The 11,873-nt window shown below is 40.1% G+C and overlaps 1 pseudogene; it reads left to right on the top strand.

Moving 5' to 3' along the window:
- The first annotated feature begins 9,846 nt into the window (after positions 1-9,846).
- Positions 9,847-11,388, top strand: LOC109435283 (keratin, type II cytoskeletal 8; annotated as a pseudogene).
- Positions 11,389-11,873: the final 485 nt, after the last annotated feature.

Raw genomic sequence — 11,873 nt, 5'->3', positions numbered from 1 at the left:
TCTTTCCAAGTGCTTGATTAGCTGGCCTACCTATTAGTAACTGTCCATAAGTCAATGCAGAGTCAGACCTCAAGTCATCTTTCCTTCCACAGAGAGTGCAACCAGATATATTTCCAGATATTCTGCCCATGGAGGGGATTTCCCTTCACCATAGTCTTTCAGGGCATTGATTGTTTGCATTGCCATGATGGAGCCATCCACCTCTAGTCAGTGCCAGTATGTGTGCAGACTCACTGTAAAATTAGGCTTCTGATCATTCCTCCTCTGTTAATTGGTCGTAAAAAATCCTGCATAAGGTTGTAGCTGTAGGTTTAGGGTGTGATGGCAACAGAGTATGAGTAGATACCACAGGAGTCTAAGCTACCTGCGAATCTAATTTATTTGTTTATTCTGGACCAACCACTTCCGTTAATCACATTGCATATGTCCAATTTCATGATTTAATGGATCAGAGAACACCCAAGTTATGATGGGTATTTCAGATCACATAGTTACTTGGACAGGCACTCAATTTCTATCAGAGCACTAACAAGCCAAGAACTGCTTTTTGTAGTTATTAGCAGAAGATGAACAGCCTTACTCCAAATCCCTATGGAAAGATGATGTGATTCTCTTCCCTCTCTACCAAAGTCATTAATTACCATTGAAACTGCAAGGTCATAAGGCCCAAGTAACAGGAAGCTTGCACTGTGGTCTGAATCTGTTTTAGAGTTTCTTTTTCCAGGCCTCATTCAAAACTGACAGCTTTATTAATTACCTGGTAAATAGATCAGAGTGACATATGTACATGAAGTACATGTTTACCTCCAAAACCTAACGAGGTCCATCAAGTACTATGCCTCTTTCTTCATGGTAGGTAGTGCAAGGTACAGAAATTTGTCTCTTACTTTATAGGAGAATATCCTGACATGATCTAGGCAAATGGCTTTTTGTTTTCCTTTTTTTTTCTTTCTTCTTTCTTTTTTTTTTTTTTACTAGTTTACTGTCTCCTCAAGTTTCATGGGGTTTATCATTTATCTTATGGCATACATATGTTTTATTAAGACATTTGAGATGTGTTGGATTTCCAACTCACCAGATCTAATTAACATAATAACATCATTGTAATGGCCAAAATAATGTTCTATAAAACATCAAAATTCTCAAGATACCTAATGCTATGTTGTGCCAGAGAGCTGGAGAGTTGACGACTCTGAGAAGAGACAATGAAAGTGTACTGCTGACTCTGCCATGTGAAAGCAAACTGCTCTGATTATCTTTATTGATCAGAATAGAATAGGAAACATTCACTAGGTTTAGTTGCATACCAAACACCAGGATATCTGCCAATTTCTCCAATAAATATACTACACCAAGAGACAGCAGCTTAGATTAAAGTTACTACATGATTAAGTTTCATTCTCAAAGACCTACATAACTTTTCTACCAGCTAAACATGTGAAATAAAGGTGAATGCTATAGAAATCACCACCGCCTGCATTATAAAAGTACTTGAGGAAAATATATCTGAAATTCTCTTATGGAAAGACAGTTCCAAGGTCTTCTTTTTGACTCATTATACCCTAACAGCTCTCATGCCACAGAGAAGAGAACCAACATGGAGATTGTCAGTTACCAAGCATGTCTAAGTTTCACTATACATTCAGATATATATATATATATATATATACACACACACACACACACACACACACACACATTTGAATCTATACAGAGGTTGCCAAAAAATATATACACATTTTAAGAAAGGAAAAAATTGTATTAAAATTGTAATACTCAATATATCCTGATAACAAAACATGAATACGAGTCATGTGTATACATTTTTTTGGCACCCCCGGTATATATGTATATGTATACATACTGGGTGTTCTTAGAAGTATACATCACAACATCTTGAGTCATGTTGTGACTAGTATACTCACAACATCTTGAGTCGTGTTGTGACCCACCAGACCTATATATATATATATATATATATATATATATATGTATATACACACACACATATATATATATATGTATATATAAATATACATATAGTCATATATAGTCTATATATATATATATATATATATATATATATATATATATATATGACAAAATTTAAGGACCCCTTTCCTAAGGATCTCAACTTTCTCCTCAATCAAGAGACCCCAAGTCTGTTTGAACTGAATTGTGTTATAAATAGGTAAGAGGCTATGAAACCCCATTACAGCATCTTGAGTCATGTTGTGGCCCACCAGACTTCAATTAACACCTTAGCAGATGGACTCTCCAGTCTATTCCTTTGTAAGCCTCATTAATTTGCTACCATACAAATTCATGTGAGTAAAAATACAGATTCCCCCTCTATCCCAGCAGCTTATAATGGTAATTTTGTCCAACATGTCTCTGATGGCCAAGTACCATCACCAGGCTTTTACCATGCCAAGATTTATTATTTCCACTGAAGTCAGGAAACCCATTTCCATTGCAACATTTGCCACCATGATCTCTGGCCCATGGCAGATAGTTACAATGCTTTTTCAGTAATTCTGGTACTCTCCTGAGCAATGCAGTTTGTTTATCTTAATGAAAGGAATATCCTCTTGAACCTCTTAAGGTGGGAAAGTTAAGCAGTGCCTGAGCAAGTGGCTCATGATAATTCCATTTCCATAATCCCATTTCTTGAGTCTTTAGATTCCTTTCTCCATATTATTGGTTGTAAGTTTATGCCATTTGAGTATGATCCATGAATCAGAACTTGTTCTGAATGCATAATCTCAGGCCCAGCCCAGACCCACAGAATCAGAATATACACTTTAACAAGATTTTCAAGTGATAGTCTGCATATTAAAGTGTGAAAAAAACTTGGTGTACACCATTGTTAATATATTAAATCTAGAATTTGAGGTGCGTGCTCCAAAATCAATAAATTCAGCCTGATCTAATTTAATGTTCTAAATTCCTAGATCTCACACCTTCAGAATCCACTCTCATGCATTTTGCCTATAAGGAAACAATCACCTTAAAATATGACCTGGCAGAGAGGGAACTATCCCTAGGGTTCTGAGCAGATATAGTAATGGTCTTGTCTACATATGAAAATTTAATTTTAAAGTGTATTGCAAAATTTATAAGCACATGTGAGTTGAAGTAATTTATAACATATGTGTACCTCTTTGGAGCCTGTTGTTATTGAAACAACATAGATCTCTTTGCCTCTGTAGTTCCTTAGATCCATTTATCTAATGATGGTTACATCATTACTAATGATATCACATACTCCATCATGCTGCCCATAAACACTGCTTCCAATGTCTCTCTCAAAAGTGGTTATTCTGATTCACGCACCATGACCAGAACTGCAAGTTTATCCAGAGTACAGAATACAGAATGAGAATGATAATTTGTTTTCTGGTCATGTTAAATTCACCATTCAAAATTTAATAGTGTACACATAGAACAGCATGTCTTCCAGCCATATCTTAAACACTTTAAGCCATACTGACTGCACTCCTAAAATGTAGTCTCCTTTGGTGTTATGCAATCTCCTACCTTCACCCCACTCCCCCATCCCACCCTCCCCAGTAGCACCACCAGGAGGGAGAGAGAATAAGCAAAGGCCTATGGGCAGACTGAGAAGAGTAGTCCCATTTGTGCATTGAATATCTGTCCTTCCCTCAATCAGCATGGCTTAAGATCGACCTGGGAGAGCACAATGATACCATGTCAATCAGGGTCAACAGAAGGTATGGATTAGGACATGAGCAGCAGTCTCAGAAGCCTTCAGAGAAGACAAGCACAGCCACTCCCAGAGGATTTCCTGGCATGTGGCACAGAGTCTGTGAAAGGGGTAGATGGCCACCCGGTGAGCCAGCAGTGAAGGGTTCACATGGTAAAGGACACATGCTCTCACCCCACTGCCCTTGAGTACTACTGATTAGAAGCAGCAGCCATATAATGAGTCCACCTAAGAGGCACAATCCCAAAGGGCAAAGACCCAGTAGTCTAGAGCTCTTAACTCATCCCGTCTTGTGGGACTGAGAGTCACCTAAAGTAAGCATATCAGCACTCTCCTGGTGGCCCAAACCCAGATATGGGTAAAAATGCCTCAAAAGGGATCAGTGGTGACTGGGGCCAATGCTGGTCTCAGACCAGGCTCAGCGCTCCCTGCCCATCTGGTCTGAGGCACTGGAAGAAGGCTTAGAAAAATTTGAGTAAGGCACTTCCACCTTTCAGAATCTGATCTGGGACCTGATCTGGTTTGGGGCACCTTGCCACTTCCAGCCTCCAAAGAGGGAATTAGAAAATTTTGAAGCAGATGCTTCAGGTAACGCAAAATTACACAGAACCACATGCAGGCTTGGGGTGTTCTGTCTGTACAGCATTGCTGTCCCAAGCCCTAGAGGGGACCTTGGAAACTTTTGAGGAAGGCACACCAAGCATGTCTCTAATTCCCCCCTTTAGTGTTGGGCCTAGAGTAGGAGCTCTGCTTGTCTGGATCTAAGGACAGTTTTAGCTAGGGGAATAAATACTCTGGTCTCTTTTCTGAGAGAGCCTACCACTCCCAACCTTGACTAAAACCCACCAGAAGCCCAAAGACAAGTGAGTTTGAATAATGCAGTATATAGAGGTCAGCTTCCTGGAACAAAAAGTAGTATGCAGAAAGGTAGGAGTAGTCTGTGGAGACAAATTGAAAATATCCAGCACATAAATTGACAAGTAGTTTTCCTTATCCTTTTTATGATATTAATTTATTATCTTCTAATCTCTATTATTGCTAATAAGTTGAATTTTTCTGTTGTAGAGCTCTCAGTAATTTTTTCAGCTCTGTATTCTAGTTCATGATTTCTCTCTCCAACTATGTTGAATCTGTCACTTAAATAGTCCATTGAGTTTTTCATTTCAATGACTAATTTTCATTTTTAGAAACTCTATTTTTTGCTTTTTCTTTTAAAATAGTGATTTTTAAATAGTATCTATTTTTTCTTTTATCTCTCTATAAGTATTTGGCTTTTCAATAAAGTAGTTTTTAGGTGAAATTAAAAATTTTTATTTTGCTGGCTTTTATTCATGATAAATTATTTCTTTGCATATTTGTCAATTTTAATTGTGAGTTTATTTTTGGTGGGATTTTACTTTCTATGCAAGTCCTGGACAACCTGAGTTATGGAGTGGTCCTGCGTTTATTTTGCCAAATGAGTTCGATTTATTACTAAGTTCAAATTTTTTTTAAGTTCCAATTTTTATGTTAATTTCTCAGCTTTAAGGTTTCTGAGCCACATGATTCAGTAATATTTAGATTCCAATTCTGTGCATGGTGTATACTTGGCCTTTACTTTTTCTTAAAGAAATATTCTTTCCATTCAACATTTCTGAAAGTGACAAACTCCTTGCCTCCTTCATATGACTTTCTATCTTTGCATGATTATAAAAACTGAAGCTTAATTCCTGGTCTGAAACTGCACCTTCCCTCTAGACTCCTTTATCATTCTCCCCACTTCCTCACCTCTACCCTGTCCCACCCCCTGTTGTCTCAATGTCAGCTTCAGTGCTTACAACTCTAACTTTCAGAATTTTGTTTGTTTTTCTGTTTGATTTTTTTGTGGTTCCTAAAGACTTCCTTGTTTTTTCTTCTCAGCTCAGCTCTGCTTTAAAATTTTAAAGTTATATGTTATCTACAATTTCTAGAAATTTGTAGTGGAAGAGGTGTCTTACTGTCTCAGGTTTGGGAACCTGGTGGTTTCCAGAATCAGAAGTCCTCACTGTATTTCTATTTCAAATAAATTTAATTTAATTCACCTAAATTTATTAAGCATTTATTGAGAACCTAGAATATGTCAATTTATCAGTAGACATTGGAGATAAAGAACTGAATAAGACCCAGTCCCTGCTTTTAGGAAATTTACAGTCAAGTGGAAAATACAGGCATAGTTTAAATTATAATACAATTTGGTAATGCATGCCCATTTTGTAGAATAAACAGTGGAGTGGATGGATTGAAAGGATAAATGGCAATAGGCCAGAGACCAGTAAAGTGATTATTTGTCTAAGAGATTATGGTTATCTCTACTCGTGTGTCCATAGGGGAATTTCTTCCCAACATTTCTTGAGAAATGTTGTGTTTTTCTAAATCCTGAACCGAAAACAATTATAATAATCAGTTGAGAAATTAAAAAATGAAAGTATTCTATTTCTCTTGTAAGAATTGGAGCTTAACTATTAACATAGAGATATTACTGACTCAAAGAAATCCACTCAACATCAAGTCAAATTCAAGAGCAGAAAGCACTAAACCTCAGAGTGAAATATTCAAGTTGACGTTTCTGGGAACTGGGGCAGGAGCATGGAAGAGAAGCAGTCACAATCTAATCAGTTAGTGTCGCTTATGGCTATTGACATGGTGAAAGTGTGTTTCTGTGGCACTGTCTGCTAATAAGGACAAGTCATTCTTGAAAATAAAATAAGTGTTAATGGTTATACACATTGTATACTTTATATACAAATTCTATGAGTGGTGTGATAAGAAATAAGTTTTAGAAGAAAAACAATTCCCTAAATGGGCAATTTTGACATGTAATTCTGTGAGGCACTGTTTACCTTGTTAGAAGATATAAATGCTTTGTTATTTGAATATTACTAAGTGTTCACTGGCATTTATGGTGCTTAAGTGTTCCCCATAAGCTACAGTTCTTTGCAAATATTTTGACAAAAGAAATACAATGAGAAGAACAGGTTAATGTTGTAATATAATGCTCTAATAAGAGACCAGAAAGTGATTTAAATTTTGTATTTAAAAAAGCAGTATCTATTTCAATGGCAGAACAAAAACTAGGGCAAGCAGATAAAATATTTTCATTGTTAAAAAAAGAAAATGATCTTATTTGAAGCAACAAGTTGACTAATGCCCAATGTGAAGACGCTTTTGAATATATCTTAGACCTACCAATTCAACTAATCTCAACAGAAGATGAAAGACATTTTTCTACATCTGGAATGATTGTCTTAAAACAAAGATCAAGACTACTAAACAGTGAAATTCATGCTTGTGTGATATATAATTCAATTGTAAGGATAATATTTAACTATTAAAGATTTGCGATATTATCTTTCAATTTTTAAAATAATTTTTGCTTGGCATTACTTTGTGTTAATATTCCCTTCTTCTAATTTTATCTTCTAATTATTATCAAATGTCCATATTAAGTAGAAGTCACTTTTACATGTCACTGAAATATATAATTTTGTCATAATATTTTGGTTCATAATAGTAATAACCAAGCATTTATTATTATACTTTTTTCTTTTTTACATAAAACGTTTCGAATTTTTAGTATAATCTATCACAGAAAAACTATTCATTGTTTATTACTGTGGCCAACCCTTATTATTTAAAAACACATTAATAATTTCTTGTTCAAGATGATGGAGTGGGTAAATGCTGTGCTAGCCTCCTCTCACAACCACATCAAAATTACAGCAAAACTACAGAACAACCATCATTGAAAATTTCCTGAAGTCTAGCTGAATCAAAGCCCTACAACTAAGGACATGCAGAAGAAGCCACCTTGAGACTGATAGGAGGGGCAGAGATACAGAACAAGCTGGTCCGACATCTGCATGAGACCATATCAGGAGGAATATCTTGGCTACGAAGATCCCCCACACTTGAAGGAATGAGGGATCCCAGTCCCACACAAGGCTTCCCAGCCCACGGTTCCAGGGCTAGGGAAAGAAGTCCCTATAACTTCAGGCTGTGAAAACCAGCAAAGATGGTAGCTGAGTAAGACAGAGGGTGGCTGGAGTCCCAGGCATTTCTCTTTAAGGGCCTGCACATTAACTTACTTGCTGACAGACTCACTCACTCTAAACTCCAGCACTGGGGCAGCAGCTTGAAAGGTGCTAGGAACATACAGAGAGAAACTGAATTATCTGGATTCAGGGTGAGTGCAGGAGGGACAGCTTTCTCCCAGACAAAGAAGCTGGTGGAAGCCATTGTTTCTTTGTTGAGCCCTACCTGATCCCGGTGTGCAGACGCAGGCAGTGCCATATCTGAGTCTCCATCAACCTGGCTAACACTATTCATTTGCCATGCCCTGATAATATACTGAGACCCCACCCCACCCAACTTGCAGACTCACCCAAACCCCTTCTAGGGGCTTTTCCATACAAACAACCTATCTTGGCTCATACTGCGGACTTTCCTAAAGATCTCTCAAAGGTTCACAAAACTCAAACAAGCAGCATCTGGCTTCAATGAGTTCCATATCTCTCGCTTGGCACCCCAAACCTGGCATGAGCAATACCTGACCTCTGTTAATGCCTTGGCTTCTTGAGGTACCTCTAAGCCCAGAATCAGTGGCAGCCACCTGCAAATTGCTTTGTGGCTCATGGCAGGTATCCCTGGACAGGACATAGGGTGTGGCTGAACATGGCCTGCAGCCAGGTCCCTCTCAGGAGGCCCCAGTCCTGGCACACCCCATGGCCAGCTTTAGACAAGCTAAAGCATCACTTGGTCACCTCCAAGAACAACACACCCAAAGGGCAGACTATGTAGGCACCAGAACTCTGCTAAAGTGAATCCTGCTCTGTAGTGTCAGCCCCTAAACAACAGCTCATCCACTGTAGTGACAGCCAGTCCTCACAACAAATCAGCTTGAGACTCAATCCCTCCCACTGACATGTAAACAGCAACCAAGGCTCAACTACAACAGGAGGGCAAAGATAACATACTCAAGTGACAAACCTGGAGCACCCAGATCAGGTGACCAGGGATACTGTACCATGACCCCACAGGATACCTACTACATAAAGCCACACTACTATAACTATAACTAGAGGCATAGCAGCTCTACCTCATAAATAGAAACAAACACAGTGAGGCAGCTCAAATGGGGAGACAAAGAAATATGTTCCAAATCAAAGAATAGGACAAAGCTCCAGAAAAAGAACTAAACAAAATAGAGACAAGCAAACTTCCAGACACAGAGTTCCAAACACTGGTTATAAGGAAGCTCAATGATCTCAGGGAAAACTTCAACAAAGAGATAGGAAACATAAAAATGGAGATACAAACCATAAAAAAGAACCAGTCAGAAATAAAGAATACAATAACTGAAATGAAGAATACATTAGAGTAAACCAAGAGTAGATTAGATGAAGCAGAGGACTGAATCAGCAATTTAGAAGGTAAGGTAACATAAAACACCCAATCAGAACAGCAAACAGTAAAAAGAATCCAAAAAGATGAGGATTCTTGACGGGACCTCTGGGACAACATCAAGCAGACCAACATTCACATCGTCAGGGTACTAAAAGAAGAGAGAGAGAAGGAATTGAAATCCTATTTATATAAATAATGACAGAAAACTTCCCTAATCTAGTGAAGGAAATGAACATATAAGCCCAGGAAGTGCAGAGAGTACCAGGAAAATGAACACAAGGAGGCCCACACCAAGACACATCATAATTAAAATGTCAAAGGTTAAAGATGAAGAAAGAATCTTAAAAGCAACAAGGGAAAAGCAGTTAGTTACCTACAAGGGAGATCCCATAAGACTGTCAGCTGATTTCTCAACAGAAACTTTGCAGACCAGAAGGGATTGGCAGGAAATATTCAAAGTGATGAAAAACGAGGACCTACAACCAAGGCTATTCTACCCAGCAAAGCTATCATTTGTAAGTTGAAACAGCTTCCCAAACAAGAAAAATCTAAAGAAGTTCATCACCACCAAACCAGAACTACAAGGAATGTTAGAGAAACTTCTTTAATGGGGGGGGGGGGGCAGATAAAAAATATGTATAATACAATGGCAATAACTACATATCTATCAACAATTACTTTCAATGTAAATAGATTAAATGCTCCAATCAGAAGATAGGGTAGCTGAGGAAGCAGCTTTTCTGGCTCCTTCTCGAGTCTCTGTCTGGTTTTATCTCCTCACTTCCACTCCAGACTCCACCAGGTCCACAAGGGTGACCCAGAAGATGTACAATGTGTCCACCTCTGGCCCTTGGGACTACATTAGCTGCTCATAGTTGAATGCTACTGGCTCCTGTATCAGTTCCTCATCCTTTTTCTGGGTGGGTGGCAGCTACCAGGCTGGCCTGGGCATCGACATGAATCTGGCTAGGGATTACAACAGGGCTGGGAGTATGGCGACCATTACAGCTATCCAAGTGAACCACAGCCTTTTGAGTCCCCTGAAGCTGGAGGTGGACCCCAACATCCAGGCCATGCACAACCAGGAGAAGGAGCAGATTTGCTTCCTTCATCGACAAGGTGCTGAGTCTGGAGCAGCAGACTCTGGAGACTAAGTGGAACCTCCTTCAGCAGCAGCCGATGACTCGCAGCAACATGGACAACATGTTTGAGAGCTACATCAACAACCTTCGGTGGCAACTGGACATGTTGGCCCAGGAGAAACTGAAGCTGGAGTCGGAGTTTGGCAACACTCAGGGGCTGGTGGAGAACTTGAAGAATAAGTACGAGGATGAGATCAACAAGTGCCCAGAGATGGAGGATGAATTTATTCTCATCAAGAAGGATGTGGATGAAGCTTATATGATCAAGGTAGAGCTGGAGTCCCGCTCTGATGAGATCAACTTCTACAGGCAGCTGTATGCAGAGGAGGTCTGTGAGCTGCAGGCCCATATCTCCCACACGTCTGTGGTGCTGTCCATAGGCAACAACGGCTCCCTTGACCTGGACGGCATCATTGCTGAGGTCAAGGCCCAGTATGAGGAGACTGCAACCATAGCAGGGCTGAGGATGAGACCATGTACCAGATCCAGTACGAAGAGCTGCAGATGTTGGCTGGGAAGGACAGGGATGACCTGCGTTGCACAAAGACAGAGATTTCTGAGGTGAACCAGAACATCAGCTGACTCTAGGCGAAGACTGACGCCCTCAAAGGCCAGAGGGCTTCCCTGAAGGCTGCCATCACTTATGTTGCGCAGCGAGGGGAGCTGGCCCTCAAGGATGCTCAGGCCAAAGTCGCTAGGTTGGAGGCCACTCTGAGAACCGCCAAGCAGGACATGGCCTGACACCTGTGCGAGTACCAGGAGCTCATGAATGTCAAGCTGGCCCTGGATGTGGAGATTGCCACCTACAGGAAGCTGCTGGAGGGTGAGGAAAGCCGGCTGGGGTCTGGGATGCAAAACATGAGTATCCCTACCAAGACCACAAGCCACTACTCAGGTGGGCTGAGCCCAGCCTATGGGAACACCACAAGCCCTGGCTTCAACCACGGCTTAAACTTCCAGTCCAATTTCAGCTCTGGTGGGGGCTCTGGCTCCTTCAGTTGCACCAGCACCAGCTCCTCCAAGAGGTTGGTTGTGAAGAGGATAGAGACTCGAGATGGCAAGCTGATGTCTGAGTCATCTGATGTCCTGCCCAAGTAAAAGGCTAGGCTACCGGGGTCCCTCCTGGCCTCCAACCCTGTGGGAAAGGAGCTGAGCAAGGGAGCGTTGGGCACAGGAGATGACCAAGTCCTCAGCCCACCCTTGGGGGAGGAGTCTACTGCCTGGGGACCTCCTCTTACCCATGCCCCCAACTAAAAGCCAAGTCATGTTTTCCCAAAATAGAGTCCTAGCTGGCTATGCCAACCCTAAAAAAAAGACCCTTACATATTCTGCCTACAATATACTCACTTCAGATCAAAGACATACACAGAATGAAAGTAAAGGGATGGAAAAAATATTTCATGAAAATGGAAACAAACAAAAAAAAAAATACCCCCAAAAAAACCCACACAAAAAAAGCTAGGGTAGTAATAGTTATACCAGACAAAACAGACTTTAAAACAATGACTATAATAAGAGACAAAGGACCCAGTGATCCCATTTCTGGGTATTCATCTGAAGAAACCCAAAATACTACTGTGAGG

This window comes from Rhinolophus sinicus, linkage group LG16 (assembly GCF_036562045.2).
Source record: "Rhinolophus sinicus isolate RSC01 linkage group LG16, ASM3656204v1, whole genome shotgun sequence".
In the NCBI taxonomy this organism is placed as follows: domain Eukaryota; kingdom Metazoa; phylum Chordata; class Mammalia; order Chiroptera; family Rhinolophidae; genus Rhinolophus; species Rhinolophus sinicus.
Note: the sequence above shows the minus strand (reverse complement) of the source record. Positions and strands in the feature narration are given on the sequence as shown.